Genomic DNA, 17,330 nt, shown 5'->3' with positions numbered 1-17,330 from the left:
TTTCACCATATTGGCCAAGCTGGTCTCAAATCCCTGACCTTGTGATCTGCCCGCCTTGGCCTCCCAAAATGCTGGGATTACAGGCATGAGCCATGGCGCCTGGCCCCATCTCCATTTTTTAAAAATAAATTAATAATAATAATGAAATAGAATGTTTATTTTATTTTATTTTATTTTTTTGAGGCAGAGTCTCGCTCTGTCGCCCAGGCTGGAGTGCAGCGGTGCTATCTCGGCTCACTGCAAGCTCCACCTCCCGGGTTCACGCCATTCTCCTGCCTCAGCCTCCCGAGTAGCTGGGACTACAGGCGCCCACCATCACGCCCAGCTCATTTTTTTTGTATTTTTAGTAGAGATGGGGTTTCACCCTGTTACCCAGGATGGTCTCAATCTCCTGACCTCGTGATCCACCCACCTCCGCCTCCCAAAGTGCTGGGATTACAGGCGTGAGCCACTGTGCCCGGCCTGATTATTTTTCTTTTTATTTTGTAGATAGAGACAGAGTCTGGCTATGTTGCCTAGGCTGGTACCAAACTCCTGGGCTCAAGTGATCCACCTTCCTTGGCCTCCCAATGTGCTGGGATTGTAGGCATGAGCCACTGTGCCCGGCCATGCCTTCCTGTCTCATTTATTCACTGGACAAAAATGGACCATGTGCTTTCCATGGGCCAAGTCCCTGCTCTCCAGCGTACAGGCTAGAGGAGGCTAAAGATAGTAAGAAAGAACACAAATGAATACAAGGATTCCAGACATCATGAGTGCAATGAGAAAAGCAAGCCATAGCAATGGAAATACCAGGACCAGTCCTGGGGAATTGTTTTTTGTTTGTTTGTTTGTTTGTTTTTGAGACAGAGTCTCGCTCTGTCGCCCAGCCTGGAGTGCAATAGTGCCACCTTATCTCAGCTCACTGCAACCTCCACCTGCCGGGTTCAAGTGATTCTCCTGTCTCAGCTTCCTGAGTAGCTGGGATTACAGGTGCCTGCCACCACCCCAAGCAAATTTTTGTATTTTTCGTAGAGATGGGGTTTCACCATGTTGGTCATGCTGGTTCTCGAACTTTTGACCTCGGGTGATCCACTGCCTTGGCCTCCCAGAGTGCTGGGATTATAGGCGTGAGCCACCACCTGGCCAGGGAATTTTTTCTTTTTTTCTTTTTGCAATTATTTTATTAAAATTTGGTATGAAGTAGTCCTCTCTTTTTCAGAGACATATAGAATAAAGATATTTGAATAAATTCTAGTGTGACATTTTCTTTTTTTTTTTTTTTTGAGACGGAGTCTTGCTCTGTCTCCCAGGCTGGAGTGCAGTGGCGCAATCTCGGCTCACTGCAAGCTCCACCTCCCAGGTTCACGCCATTCTCCTGCCTCAGCCTCCCGAGTAGCTGGGACTACAGGCGCCTGCCACCACGCCTGGTTAATTTTTTGTATTTTTAGTAGAGACGGGGTTTCACTGTGTTCGCCAGGATGGTCTCGATGTCCTGACCTCGTGATCCGCCTGCCTCGGCCTCCCAAAGTGCTAGGATTACAGGCATGAGCCACCGTGCCCAGCCTAATTTTTTTTTTTTTGCATAATTAGAAACCAAGTGCAGCAGTGCATGCCTGTAGTCCCAGCTATGTGGGAGGCTGAGGAAGGAGGATCACTTGAGCGCAGGAATTGGTGGCTGCAGTGAGCTATGATCGTGTCTGTCAGTATCCTCTGCACTCCAGCCTGGGCAACAGAGCAAGACTCCATCTCTAACATTTAAAATAATAATAATAGGCCAGGCATGGTGGCTCCCACCTGTAATCCCAGCATTTTGGGAGGCTGAGGCGGGTGGATCACCTGAGGTCAGGAGTTTGAGACCAGCCTGACCAACATGGTGAAACTCCATCTCTACTAAAAACACAAAATTAGCCGGACGTGGTGGCGCACGCCTGTAATCCCGGCTACTCGGGAGGCTGAGGCAGGAGAATCACTTGAACCCGGGAGGTGGTGGGCCATGATCGTGCCATTGCACTCCAGCCTGGGCAACAAGAGCAAAACTCTGTCTCAAAAAAAAAAAAAAAAGAAATGCCAGAATGAATCTACAAATAAAAGGAAGATGTGACGATAGACAGTGAATTTGTTTTCTTGTGGACAAGAATTGTTGCAATTATTATCAGTTTTCTACAACTTACGGGGTTGTGAAATAACTCAAAGATAGCAAAAGACACAGAGATCCCACAGAATCAGACAAAACCTACTTGTGCCTAGAGGCTATTTTATTTTTTAAATAGTCCTGAAGGGCCGACACGGCGGCTCACATCTGTAATCCCAGCACCTTGGGAGGCCAAAGTTAAAGGATTGCTTGAGCCAGGAGGTCAAGATCAGCCTGGGCAACATAGTGAGACCCTGTCTCTACCGAAAAAAAAAAAAAAAGATCATGAAGATGATTTCCTCAAAGAAAGTGATGTTTGAGCAGAGATCTTGTTTTTTCGTTCTTTCTTTTATTTTGGAGACAGAGTCTTGCTCTGTCACCAGGCTGGAGGGCAGTGGTGGGATCTTGGCTCACTCCAACCTCCGCCTCCCGGGTTCAAGAGATTCTCTTGCCTCAGCCTCCTGAGTAGCTGGGATTGCAGGCTCCTGCCACCACGCCTGGCTACTCTTTGTATTTTTAGTAGAGATGGGGATTCACCATGTTGGTCAGGCTGGTCTCGAACTCCTGACCTCATGCGATCCACCCACGTTGGCCTCCCAAAGTGCTAGGATTACAGGGGTGAGCCACTGCGCCCGGCCATGAGCAGAGATCTGAATGAAGATAGAATCAGCTGAAGACCTCCGTATGTTTCCTAGGTAAGAGGAACAGCCAAGGTGCCCAGAGTGGCTGCAGTTGGGAGCCAGAGGGCACCCAGTGGGGACTTGCAGGCTGTGGACTTTATTTAAAGTGTTCTGGATTCAGCCATGAAAAGGAAGGAGGCTCTGACTCAGGCTACCGCGTGGATGAACCCTGAGGACCTCACACTCAGTGAGGGAAGCCAGACACAAAAAGCCACACAGCGTGTGATTCCATTTCTATGAAATGTCCAGGACAGGCCAAGCCACAGAGGCAGGAAGGGGATGCGTGGGTGCCGGGGCTGGGAGGGGGATGGGTAGTGACTGCCGATGGGGATGGGGCTTCCTTTTTGGGGTGATAGGTTCTGCAACTAGATAGTGGTGATAGTTGCACAACTCTGTGAATGTATTGAAAATGACTGAATCACACCGTTTAAAAAGGGCAGGCTCGAGGCTGGGTGCGGTGGCTTACGCCTGTAATCCCAGCACTTTGGGAGGCTGAGGCGGGCGGATCACAAGGTCAGGAGTTCGAGATCAGCCTGACCAGCATCATGAAACCCCGTCTCTACTAAAAATCCAAAAAAAAAATTAGCCGAGTGTGGTGACGCGTGCCTGTAATCCCAGCTACTCAGGAGGCTGAGGCAGGAGAATCGCTTGAACCTGGGAGGTGGAGGTTGCAATGAGCCAAGATTACGCCACTGCACTCCAGCCTAGGCAACAGAGCGAGACTCTGTCTCACACACACACACAAAAAAGGACAGAGTCACACCTGGAATCCCAGCACTTTGGGAAGCCAAGGCGGCTGGATCACCTGAGGTCGGGAGTTCAAGACCAGCCTGGCCAACATGACAACACCCCATCTCCACTAAAAATACAAAAATCAGCCAGGCATGGTGGTGGGTGCCTGTAACCCCAGCTACTTGGGAGGCTGAGGCAGGAGAATCACTTGAACCCGGGAGGTGGAGGTTGGAGTGAGCCGAGATTGTGCCTGTGCACTCTAGTCTGGGCAACAGAGCGAGACTCTGTCTCAAATAAAATAAATAAATAAATAAGGCCAGGCGCGGTGGCTCACGCCTGTAATCCCAACACTTTGGGAGGCAGAGGCAGGTGGATCACCTGAGGTCAGGAGTTGGGGACCAGCCTGACCAATATTGAGAAACCCCATCTCTACTAAAAGTACAAAATTAGCCAGGCGTGGTGACACATGCCTGTAATCCCAGCTACTCAGGAGGCTGAGGCAGGAGAGTGGCGTGAACCCGGGAGGCGGAGGTTGCAGTGAGCTGAGATTGTGCCATTGCACTCCAGCCTGGGCAACAAGAGCGAAACTCTATCTCAAAAAATAAAAATAAATAAATAAATAAATAAATAAATAAATAAATAAATAAATAAAAGGTACATATTCTGGTGTGTGAATTATATCTCAATTTATTTATTTATTTATTATTCTATTTTTTGAGACTGAGTCTCGTTCTATCACCCAGGCTGGAGTGCAGTGGTGTGATCTCGGTCACTGCAACCTCCACCTCCTGGGTTCAGGCGATTCTCCCGCCTCAGCCTCCTGAGTAAGTGGCATTACAGGTGTGTGCCACCACACCTGGCTAACTTTTGTATTTTTACTACAGATGTGGTCTTACCATGTTGACCATACTGGTTTTGAACTCCTGAGCTCAGGTGATCCACCCGCTTCAGCCTCCCAAAGTGCTGAGATCACAGGCATGAGCCACTGTGCCTGGCCTGGGAGAAATACTTTCTGAGCTGCCGACTTCTCCATAGCCGCTGAATTCATAGCGGCTGGGGAGATGGTGCCTGGGTATTTTCACCTGGGCAGCTGCTAAGAGGTGACTTCGATTTGTTCCAGAAGGCAGAAGCCTTGGTAGCTATGCTGGGACTGGATCCGTCTCCACCACACCACTCAGAATTCTCATCTGCAATGGGTCCTTCTGCCCCGGTTTTACCCAGCCCAGACCCCTCTCTGCACCTGAGTGGCAGCCTCTTGCCCACCCCCTCTCTTCCAGACTGATGGCTGCCTCCCAGGCACCTCTCAGGACCTGGCCACAGGGCTCGGAAGCCCAGGGCCTGCTGCCTTTTGGGTCATGGCTCAGGGTCCGGTCTCTACCTCTCTCTGCGGCCCAGTACCCTTTAGCTCAGGAGGTCTCATCTGGAGTGACTCTGCCGCCTTCCAGGCGACACTGGGTGATATCTGGAGACATTTTTAGGTGTCGTGATTGGGGAGGGGGTGGGTGGAGACCAGAGACACAGCTCAGCACCCTGCAGTGCCCAGGACGGACCCACCCCAGAGGTTGACCTGGCCCCATCGTGTCCACCGCGCTGAGGAGCCGAAATTCTAGCCTGGGTCTAACTTCAGTCTTGCTCGCCGTAGAAGGCACCTGCACACTTCTCCTCTCTGTGCTCTGAGAAGAAGAAAAGCCACTGGCCAGTGACCTCTGGACAAGGCAGGACTTCAGCCATCCACTGCCCTCCACCACCGCCCCGGGGGTCAACCCCCTATAGGCACCCCCTTGTCCAAAGCAGACAGTCCCTACTCTGGGATAAGGGGGGGACCCTGGCCCCAGGCTTTACCCACTTTGGGGTGATTATTGGACCCTGGAGATGAACCCCAAGGGTCACCCTCACCCCACGGGACCTTCCAACAATAGACAAGGCCAGCCTGTCCTCTCCCCCAGCCCCTAGTTGTGCAGAATCCTCAACATGGCACCCCCAGCGTGGAGCTGAAGACTCCAGACTTGGGGTGGGGGCGGGGCTGTGGGAGGGGAGATCATGGCTGCGGTTCTGGTCCAGCCAGACCTCCTGGGTTTGTTCTTTTTTTTAAGAACCACCGCAATTTAAAGAGCGGAGTCCTCCCTCCCTACAGCCCACCTGCCACGTGGGCTGGCCCCTGTCCCCCTCTCCTTCTCTCCGTCTCTGCCTGCCGGGCTTGGCTGCGGGGGCCGGAGCTTCCGTTTCACTTTGGTATCACCGGTTTCACTTTCAGGGCTGGGGACAGAGAGAGGAGAGAGGGACAGAGAGAGGGACAGAGCCGGGGAGGGTGGCATTGTTAAGTTGGGGGCCGGGGAGGGGTCCATCACCTGCCACTCCTTTTCCTGACCTTCTTCTGGCCTGGCCGGGGGATCCTGGAAGTCAAGGTCATGGGGTCAAGGTCAAGTTCTCCCTGTGTGACCTTGGGTGGGAGAAGCAACTTCTTACTATCCCTGAGCCTCCTTTCCTGGACCCCCCAGTTACCCAAAAGTGGGGCTAAGAATCACGTACACCCCATCCGGCGCTGGGAAGTTCAAAGTCTCTTCCAGCACCTCGGACCATCCCATAATGTCCCCGTGGGAGGGGGCGGGGCCAACTCCCAGGCAGAACAGGATGTCGGTGCTCCTTTGGCCAGGGAGAGACCCTTGGCCCAGAAACCACCGGGAAGGAGGCTCCGGGCTGCCCGAGTCCCGAGCCCAGGATGAGCCACTGTCCCCCAGAATGCCCAGCGGAGGCTGGAGCTCTGTCCGCTAGCAGATCCAGGCTGGAAATTCAGTTGGGCATGGCCTTGTCCCCACCCCACCTCCATCCCCACCCCACCCTCAGGTCCTTCCTGCTTGGTGGGGGCCTGGGGCTTGAGCCACTCACTCAAGAGCAGGGACTGGGACCACTGACCTCCCTGGCCCCAGCACCCCCACATGGCCCAGTCAAGGTGGGGCAGGTGCTTGGTGCTGGTCAGACAGGATAGGGGAGTGACTATTTGCATGTCAATATGAATAACATATCTCAGTAGAGATAGGCGGTTAGTCTGTGTCAAAATGTGAGAGGTTGGTAGTTTTTTTTTTTTTTTAACAGCTTTATTGAGATATAATTCACATACCGTGCAATTCACCTATTTAGAGTATATAGTTCAGTGTTTGTTTTTTTTTTTTCTTTTTTCTTTTTTGGAGACACAGTCTCACTCTGGAGTACAGCAGAGCAGTCTCGGCTCACTGCAGCCTCCACCTCCCAGGTTCAACTGATTCTCATGTCTCAGCCTCCGGAGTAGCTGGGACTACAGGCGCCCACCACCATGCCCGGCTAATTTTTGCATTTTAGTAGAGGCAGTGGTTCACCATGTTGTCCAGGCTGGTCTTGAACTCCTGTGTTCAGGCAATCTGCCCACCTCGGCCTCCCAAAGTGCTGGGATTACAGGCATGAGTCACCTCACCCAGCCTCAGTGGGTTTTTAGTGTAGTCACTTGGCTGGGCTGGATGGCTCACACCTGTAATTCCAGCACCTTAGGAGGCGAAGAGGGGTGGATCACTTGAGGTCAGGAGTTCAAGACCAGCCTGGCCAACGTGGTGAAACTCCGTCTCTACTAAAAATATAAAACTTAGCCAGGCATGGTGGCTTGCACCTGTAATCCCAGCTACTCCAGAAGCTGAGGTGGGAGAATTGCTTGAATCCGGGAGGCAGAGGTTGCAGTGAGCCAAGATCGTGCCACTGCACTCCAGCCTGGGCAAGAGAGCCAGACTCCATCTCAAAATACAAACGTTAAAAATTAAGAAAAATAAAAATTAGCCTCTTCATTGTAAAACGGGAATAATAAAAAGAGAGAAAATAAATAAATAAATATTAACCAGCCGTGGTGGCAGGCACCTGTAATTCCAGCTATTTGGGAGGCTGAGGCAGGAGAATCACTTGAATCTGGGAAGTGGAGGTTGCAGTGAGCTGAGATCGCACCACTGCACTCTAGCCTGGGCAACAGACTGAGGCCCTGTCTAAAATAATAGTAATAATAATAAAATGGATAGAAAGACAGCACAAGCTCACTGAGGTGCTGAGGGGATCCACCTGGGCTGGCAGCTCTGTGCTCCTGGAAAAGCCCCTTCTCCACCCCACACAGGGTGGGAACCCAGGACTTCCAAACAGGAGGCTTAGGGAGGCTGCTGGAACCTTAGAAACCCACATTAGTAGCCCAGCACAGTGGCTCATGCCTGTCATCCCAGCACTTTGGGAGGCCGAGGCAGGTGGATCATGAGGTCAGGAGTTCAAGACTAGCCTGGCCAACATGGTGCAACCCCAGCTCTACTGAAAATACAAAAATTAGCCGGACGTGGTGGCAGGCGCCTGTAGTCCCAGCTACTCAGGAGGCTGAGGCAGGAGAATGGCGTGAACCCGGGAGGCGGAGCTTGCAGTGAGCCGAGATCGCTCCACTGCACTCCAGCCTGGGCGACAGAGTGAGACTGTGTCTCAAAAAATAAATAAATAAAAAGCGAAACCCAAGTTAGCATTTACAGGTGGCGCCCTGCGGAGGCCCAGAAAGGAACAGAGACAAGTGGGCTGGGTATACAATGGCCCCTCCCCTTTAATGATGGGGAGAGGAGGAATGGCGCGGTGACTGACACCTGTAACCCCAGCACTTTAGGAGGCCGAGGCAGGAGGATGGAGGATCCCTTAAGCCCAGGACTTGGAGACCAGCCTGGCCACATGACGAAACCCTGACTCTACAAAAAAAAAACAAAAATTAGTCAGGCATGGTGGCGTGTGCCTGTCATCCCAGCTGCTCAGGAGGCTGAGACAGGAGGTTCACCTGAGCAGGAGGCTGCAGTTAGAGGTGATCGTGCCGCCACTGCACTCCAGCCTAGGTGACAGAGTGAGATCCTGTCTCAAAAAAACAAACAAATGATGGGGAGGGAAGGGGAAGGGGAGAGGGGATGGGGAGGGGAAGGGAGGGAGGAGGTGGAGGGGTGGGGAGGGGAAGGGGGAGGGGGAAGAGAGGAGGAGGAGAAGGGGGAAGGGATGGGGAGAGCAGGAGGAAAGGAGAGGTGGAGGGGAAGAGGTGGGAGGAGAAGAGAGGGAGGGGAGATGAAGGGGAGGGGAGGGAGAGAGGGAGGGGTGGGGACGGGAAGGGGGAAGGGAAAAGAGGCGAGGAGGGGGACGGGCATGGTGGCTTATGCCTGTAATCTCAGCACTTTGGGAGGCTAAGGCGGGCGGATCACAAGGTCAGGAGATCGAGACCATCCTGGCTAACACAGTGAAACCCCGTCTCTACTAAAAATACACAAGTTAGCTGGGCGTGGTGGCAGGCGCCTGTAGTCCCAGCTACTCGGGAGGCTGAGGCGGAAGAATCGCTTGAACCTGGGAGGTGGAGGTTTTAGTGAGCTGAGATTGCGCCACTGCACTCCGGCGTGGGCGACAAAGCGAGAATCTGTCACAGAAAAAAAAAAAAGGTAGGTATGGGGAGTGTAGAGTGGATACCCTCGTCAGCTAGGGCTCCAGTCTAATCTCCCTTCCAGGGTTCCACATTCAGGATCTCCTCTTTCCTCAGCCCACCTGGCCCTGGCACTAGGATCTTATGCAATCCCAGGGAGCTCCCTCCTGTGTCTGTGGTCATTGCTCCTCCTCCCTCCTCCTCGATGCTCCTCCTCCTTCCTCCCTCCTCCTCCTTCTTGCTCCTCCTCTCCTCCTTCCTCCCTCCTCCTCCTTCTTGCTCCTCCTCTCTCCTCCTCCCTGCCCCTCCTCCCTCCTCCCTGCTCTTCTCTGCTCCTCCTTCCTCCCTCCTACTCCCCCCTCCTCCTCCTGGCCTCTCCTCCCTCCTCCGTGCTCTTCCCTGCTCCTCCTTCCTCCCTCCTACTCCTCCCTCCTCCTCCTTGCCTCTCCTCCCTCCTCCCCGCTCTTTCTTCCTCCCTCCTCCTCCTCCTTCTTGCTCCTCCTTCTTCCTCCCTACTCACCCCTGCTCCTCCTTCCTCCTCTTCCCTACTCCTCCTCCCTCCCCCTACTCCTCCCTGTTCCTCTTTCTTCCTCCTTTCTGCCCCTCCTCCCTCCTTCTCCATGCCCCTCCTCCCTCCTACCTGCTCCTCCTCCCTCCTTCCTCCTCCAAGAGCCCAGGGAGCCCTGTGTCTGTGGGGACAGAGCTGCAAAGGCCTGACAGGAAGGGTCTCCTGAGGCCTGAGAAACGGTGTGAGCTTGGTATTCTGGGAGGAAGGGGGACCCAGGACAGCCACTCAGGGCCCAGCCTTTGTCTCTGCACAGAGCTCAAGCCTGGCTTGAGGGAGGAGGGGAAGGCGACCTGGACGGCGGTGTTCCTGGGAGTGCGAGTTCTAGATAGTTGTAGATACTGATGGAAGTTGCGGCAACATCTGCATTTGAACCTGCCACTGCTCCAGGCCTGGTGACCTCCAGCCTTTAACCTTGGTGCACAGTCAGCCTCACTCCAAGAGGCCACCAGCCACCAGCCACACTCAGGGGGCCCAGTAGGGACCTTGTGGCACGGAGGGCCTTCAGTGCCATCTCGGAAGCGATGCCACAGCTCAGGAGGTTGTGCTGGGGGCATTCAAAGCTGCCCCCCTTGGCCGGGAGCGGCGGCTCATGCCTGTAATCCCAGCACTTTGGGGAGACTGAGGCGGGCGGATCATGAGGTCAGGAGATTGAGACCATCCTGGCTAACACAGTGAAACCCCATCTCTACTAAAAAATACAAAAAAAATTAGCCAGGCGTGGTGGCGGGCGCCTGTAGTCCCAGCTACTCGGGAGGCTGAGGTAGGAGAATGGCGTGAACCCGGGAGATGGAGCTTGCAGTGAGCCGAGACTGCGCCACTGCACTCCAGCCTGGGTGACAGAGTGAGACTCCGTCTCAAAAAAAAAAAACAAAAGCTGCCCCCGTTTCTTGCCTGGAGGGAGGAAGGGATCTCAGCTGCATGGCCATATTTTGAACCTTGTTGCTCCCAGCCCATGCCCCCAGCCAGGCTGGTCCTCTCCAAAGGCCCCTGTCACCCAGTCCTGCCACCGAGCCTTTGCTGGCACAGTTGCCCATGTTGGCCCTGCCACTGTGGAGAATGCCCTCTCCAGCCCTCAGGTGTGGATTGCCTTCCTTCCCAGGACTTCTCCTCCAGGTTCTGGCTAAATTTGCCTTTAGCCCTTAGGGTGGCTGTAAATTCTAATTTCTGGGCCAGAGTGCTGTGGTGAGGCTGCGGGGTCCCCAAGTATGGAGACGGGCGCTTATCTTTTAGGATCCCACAGGGTACTGCAGAAGAGCCCCAAATATTTGTGGGTCACGAAGGCAGTGTCCTGTTAGGGGAGAGAGCAGGATGGTGGGACCACAGGATCGTCCATGTCTTCCCTGGCGGAGGTTCGAGTCACCTTCAGAAGGTCACCTAACTTGCAGGGACTCAGCTGCCGCAGAGATTGTGCGGGGAGAGGCAAACCTGGTCAGCCTATTTTGTGTGGGCCTCCTCGGAAGTCTGCAGAGAGGATTCGCTCCTCCGTGGACGCTTCTCTCTTAGTCTATGATGAGGTCCTTTTTTTTTTTTTTTTTTTTTGAGATGGAGTTTCACTCTTGTTGCCCAGGCTGGAGTGCAATGGTGTGATCTTGGCTCACTGCAACCTCCACCTCCCGGGTTCAAGCTATTCTCCTGCCTCAGCCTCCCGAGTAACTGGGATTACAGGCATGCACCGCCACAAGCGGATAATTTTTTTTTAATTTTGTATTTTTAGTAGAGACGGGGTTTCACCATGTTGGCCAGGCTGGTCTTGAACTCCTGACCTCAGGTGATCTGCCTACCTCAGCCTCCCAGAGTGCTGGGATTACAGGCGTGAGCCACTGCGCCTGGCCTTTTTCTTTTTTTTCTAGACATGGAGTCTTGCTCTGTCGCCCAGGCTGGAGTGCAGTGGCAGGATCTCAGCTCATTGCAACCTCTGCCTTCCGGGTTCAAGCGATTCTCCTGCCTCAGCCTTCAGAGTAGCTGGGATTACAGGCATGCGCCACCACACCTGGCTAATTTTTGTACTTTTAGTAGAAATGGGGTTTCCCCATGTTGGCCAGGCTGGTCTCGAGCTCCTGACCTCAGGTGATCCACCTGCCTCAGCCTCCCAAAGTGCTGGGATGACAGGCATGAGCCACCGGGCCTGGCCTGTGATGAGTTCCTTTGCAAATAGGGAAACTGAGGCTCTCAGAGAGGATTCTATCTTCCCCAAGGTCACAGGCCCAAGGACAGCAGAAATATCGTCAGGCCTGTGGCCTGATGTTCAAACAGGAGGCCCTGGCCGGCCGCAGTGACTCACGCCTGTAATCCCGGCACATTGGGATCAGAAGGATTGCTTGGGGCCAGGAGTTCCAGGAGTTTCAGGCCAGCCTGGGCAATATGGTGAGACCCCATCTCTACGAGAAAGTTTCAAAAAATTAGCTGGGCTTGGTGGCGCACACCTGCAGTCCCAGTTACTCAGGAGGCTGAGGCAGGAGGATCGCTTGAACCTGGGAGGCAGAGGCTGAAGTGAGCTATGATGGTGCCACTGCACTCCAGCCTGGGCGACAGAGTGAGACCCTGCCTCAAACAAAAACATTAACAAGACAGGAGGCCCTGCTGTCCTGAGGGGCTGGTGGTGAGTCACTGGTGGACGGGAGAGAGCTGGTGTCAGGGTCCCAGCTGGGGTTGGGTCCTCACCTGTGCTGCTCTCCAGGGGGCCTCTCTGCAGGCCTCTGTCCCTCCCCTGGGAAGCCCGGCAGAAACCTGAGACTGGGCCTCCAGTTCCAGGTCGCCACTGGGCCCAGGCCTCTCCTGTCTGCCTGCCAGGGACTGCGGAACAGGTAACTCCTGCGCCACCCTCAACTCACCTGGCCTGTTGCTCCAGGTACGGCCTGGAGGCCCTGGGGCCTGCACACCTGGTCAGCTCAGAGGCCAGGAAGGGGAGCGGAGGGAGGGGTGGGGCCGCCGGCCGCTGCTGGTTTCGTTTTGAGCTCAGCTCCTTCTTCCTCCCTCCCTCCCACTCCTCGCCAGACCCCTGCGTTCTGGGAAAGGCTGTGACAACTTCCTCTGAACTCTCCTTAACCTGCCCTGGAGCCCAGGGCCTCCAGGAGGCTGAGTTCCGCCTGCGGGACCTGAGGCTTCCTGCAGGTCACACACCTCCACCCCTGGCCACGTGGCCCCAGACCGCCCACCTTCTAGAAGCTTCTTTCTGTGCTGCCCCATCATGTCCCCAAACCCGGGTGCAGCTGTCCCCTGCCTGCAGCCCCTCCACCCTGTGTCCCAGACTCCGCACACAGGAAACCGCCCTGGCCCCAGGGAGGGCTGCCTGAGACCCCCGCCTCCACCCCGTACTGGGGACACCTGGGCTGGATGGTTCTCTGGCGGTGGGGCCGCCCTGGGCACTGCAGGATGCTTGGTGACATGTCTGGCCTCCATCCACTCCATGGCAGGGGCACCCCCTGTCTCGACAACCACAGACGTCTGGGAGTTTCCAAGCCTCCCCTGGGTGGGGGAACAGAATTGTTCCTGCTAAGATCCAGTGGATTAAATGACATCTGTGAGGGGACAGAAATGACTGAGTTTTGTGCCGGCCAGTCAGGCAGTCCCTGGCAGACAAAATTCCCAAGAATTTGCATCCAAAAAACCAAACCAAACCAAAACAAAACAAAACAAAACCGCCGGGCGCGGTTGCTCACGCCTGTCATCCCAGCACTTTGGGAGCCCAAGGCGGTCAGATCATTGAAGTCAGGCGTTCGAGACCAGCCTGGCCAACATGGTGAAACCCTGTCTCTACTAAAAATACAAAAATTAGCCGGGGGTGGTGGCACATGCCTGTAATCCCAGCTACTCGGGAGATTGAGGCAAGAGAATCGCTTGAACCCGGGAGGTGGAGGTTGTGGTGAGCTGAGATCATGCCACTGCATTCCAGCCTGGGCAATAGAGCGACACTCCATCTCAAAAAAAAGAGAAAAAAACCTAAATATTTCATACTGATTCCAAGGTGAAACAGGAGTATTTTGGCTCTGCTGGGTTAAATATACTATCAACTCATCTGTTATTTTCTTCTATTTTGTTTATTAATATTTATTTATTTATTTATTTATTTATTGAGATGGAGTCTGTCTCCCTCTGTTGCCAGGCTGGAGTGCAGGGGCGCAGGGGCGGAACAGGTAACTCCTGCGCTCCTGCCTCAGCCTCCCGAGTAGTTGGAATCACAGGTGCCCACAACCATGCCCAGCTAATTTTTGTATTTTTTGTAGAGATGGGCTTTCATCATGTTGGCTAGGCTGGTCTTGAACTCTTAACCTCAGGTGATCACCCACCTTGGCCTCCCAAAGTGCTGGGATTACATGTCTGAGCCGCCGCACCCAAACAGTATTTATTTTTTTTGAGACAGAGTCTCGCTCTGTCGCCCAGGCTGGAGGGCAGTGGCACGATCTTGGCTCACTGCAAGCTCCATCTCCCAAGTTCAAGGGATTCTCCTGCCTCAGCCTCCCGAGTAGCTGGGATTACAGGCGCCTGCCACCATGCCTGGCTAATTTTTGTATTTTTAGTAGAGATGGGATTTCACCATGTTGCCCAGGCTGGTCTCGAACTCCTGACCTCAGGTGATCCTCCCGCCTCGGCCTCCCAATGTGCTGGGATTACAGGCGTGGGCCACTGTGCCCAGTGTTTTCTATTTAAAATGTTTTAACAGGGAAATTCTGCTAAAACTGGGAAATGTACATTTCGTCTGGGGTGCAATGTGCACACTGGGTTGGGGTGGCAGGGATGGGGACAGGATGGGGACGCTATGGCATGGTGACCTGCGTAGAATCTCACCCTCTGGGCAGCTGGTTGCTTCTCCAGCCTCATTTCATTTGATGACCTTTCCACTTGCCCCACCCCGAGGCGGTTGTTGCAGGAGGAGAAGGAAGTATGTGCCTGTCCTAGGGCCAGCCCGGGTCCCATCTGGGGAGAATTCCACAGGATGAAGCGAGCGGGCGGTCACCTGTGACCCCAGCTTCATAAATCGAATATTTTAGCAAATCCTGCCCAGCACACAGCCTGGGGCACTTGCATGGAGCCGGTGACTTTTTGGTGTGTCCAGGGACAGACTTGCACTATGAAGAGGGACGTCAGGGCTGCCCATGCCCTCCGGAGGCAGAAGCCAGCACACATGACCAAGTCAAGCGCTGTTTATTTACGATGAAAATACCGAGCTGGGGGTGGGCGCGGTGGCTCACGCCTGTAATCCCAGCACTTTGGGAGGCCGAGGCAGGTGGATTGCTTGAGGTCAGGAGTTTGAGACCAGCCTGGGCAACATGGTGAAACCCTGTCTCTACTAAAACACAAAAATTAGCTGGGTGTGGTGGGCGCCTGTAGTCCCAGCTACTCGGGAGGCTGAGACACGAGAATCAGTTGAACCTGGGAGGTGAAGGTTGCAGTGAGCTGAGATCGTGCCACTGCTCTCCAGGCTGGGTGACAGAGCAATACTCTGTCTGGAAAAAAAAAAGAAAAAATACCGAGCTGGGAAAACAGCCGACAAAACGCTGTAGGTTGTCTTCTTGGGGCCACAGGTGGTGTGCCCCAGGTCCATGTGGGCCTCAGACATGGGGGCAGAGCTATCATGTTGTCGGGAGGTTTTTTTTTTTTTTTTTTTTTTTTTTGAGACAGAGTCTTGCTCTGTCGCCCAGGCTGGAGTGCAGTGGCATGATCTCGGCTCACTGCAACCTCAGCCTCCCAGGTTCAAGCGATTCGCCTGCCTCAGCATCCTGGGTAGCTGAGATTACAGGTGTGCTACCATGCCTGGCTAATTTTTGTATTTTTAGTAGAGACAGGGTTTCACCACATTGGCCAGGCTGGTCTCGAACTTCTGGCCTCGTGATCCGCCCCCCTCCCTTGGCCTCCCAAAGTGCTGGGATTACAGGCATAAGCCACCGCTCCCGGCCTGTCTGGAGGTTTTTAAGAATAACCACAGAAAACCTCAACATGGATGTGTAAAACCTTCCAATGTCAAGGAGTGAGCTGTCCCAGGGCACCCCAAGGCCTGGCTTTCAGTGACACCCCCTTCACCCTAAAGCCCCGCAAACGTTTATTTATTTACTTTTTTTTTTATTGTCATTTTTTTGAGACGGAGTCTCGCTCTCTTGCCCAGGCTGGAATGCAGTGACATAGTCTCGGCTCACTGTAAGCTCTACCTTCCGGGTTCACGCCATCCTTCTGCCTCAGCCTCCCGAGTAGCTGGGACTACAGGCGCCTGCCGCCACGCCCGTCTAATTTTTTGTATTTTTAGTGGAGACGGGGTTTCACTGTGTTAGCCAGGATGGTCTCGATCTCCTGACCTCGTGATCTGCCTGCCTCGGCCTCCCAAAGTGCTGGGATTACAGGTGTGAGCCACTGTGCCTGGCCATGTTATTTTTTTAAGACGGAGTCTTGCTCTGTCGCCCAGGCTGGAGTGTAGTGGTGCAATCTCAGCTCACTGCAACCTCCGCCTTCTGAGTTCAAGCAATTCTCCTGCCTCAGCCTCCCGTGTATCTGGGATTATAGGTGGCTGGCACCACATCCAGCTAATTTTTTTTTTTTTTTTTTAGATGGAGTCTCACTCTGTCGCCCAGGCTCCAGTGCAGTGGCGTGATCTTGGCTCACTGCAAGCTCTGCCTCTTGGGTTCACGCCATTCTCCTGCCTCACCCTCCCCAGTAGCTGGGACTACACATGTCCACCACCAAGCTCGACTGATTTTTTTTGTATTTTTAGTAGAGACGGGGTTTCGCCATGTTGGCCAGGCTGGTCTCGAACTCCTGACCTCAGGTGATCCACCTGCCTCGGCCTCCCAAAGTGCTAGGATTATAGGCGTGAGCCACCACACCTGGCCAAGCCCCACAACCTTTTTCTTTGAGAGAGAGTCTGGCTGTGTCATCTATGCTGGAGTGCAGTGGGGCTATCTCGGCTCATAGCGACCTCCGCCTCAGCCTCCTGAGTAGCCGGGATTATAGGTACCTGCCACCACCCCCGGTTAATTTTTGTATTTTTTGGTAGAGATGGGGTTTCACTATGTTGGCCAGGCTGGTCTTGAACTCCTGACCTCAGGTGATCTGCCCACCTCGGCCTCAAAGTCCTGGGATTACAGGTGTGAGCCACCCAGCTCATGCCCTGCAAACTTTAAAATGCTACATGTTTTACAGGAAAGGGTCTGGCCCCGGGATGCAGGGGAATCCTACCCCCTAGACTGCAGTGCGTCCGTGGCCAGGGCAAAACGGGGCATCCCCAGGTGTGTAGCCACCTTTGGGAGCACCCAGGATCCCTTCCCAGGCCTCCACAGTGGAGAAAATGAGGCAACAAGTCCAAAGGACAGCAGGCAGGAGGGGGGTCTCAGATGAGGCGGTGGCTGGGTCTGGGGGGTTTCTTGGGGGGAGCAGGAGTTGAGAGATCTAGAAACTGCCGGGTGGACGCATTCTTGCCACATCTACAAAGTAGTTTCTAGAAGTCTGACCCTGAAGCGAGGCAGGGAAGAGAGGCAAGACCACAGCTTCTCTTCCGTCCTTCCCCCTGGGGTGCTGCGGGGCTCCAGTGAAGCTGCAGGATGGCCGTGCACACCGCAGGGATCCTGGCGGGGAGTCTGTCCCCACCCAGCCCAGACTGCCCCTGCTCCCCTGGGACCCCGTGTCCTTTCACTCCTTGCCAATGGCAGGGGGTGGCCGGGACCATGGGGTTTCCAGGACCAGCCCAAAGGTCCCGCCTGCTTGAAGCACAGGCAGCTAACACATTCCCTGCTGGCCCTCCCGGCAATCCTGAGGGTCCTGGTTACCCACGGGGTGGCACCTTCAACACTTTTTTTTTCTCTTATTTTTTATTTTTTG

The sequence above is a fragment of the Nomascus leucogenys genome, chromosome 17 (genome assembly GCF_006542625.1).
Source record: "Nomascus leucogenys isolate Asia chromosome 17, Asia_NLE_v1, whole genome shotgun sequence".
NCBI classification, from domain to species: domain Eukaryota; kingdom Metazoa; phylum Chordata; class Mammalia; order Primates; family Hylobatidae; genus Nomascus; species Nomascus leucogenys.
Note: the sequence above shows the minus strand (reverse complement) of the source record.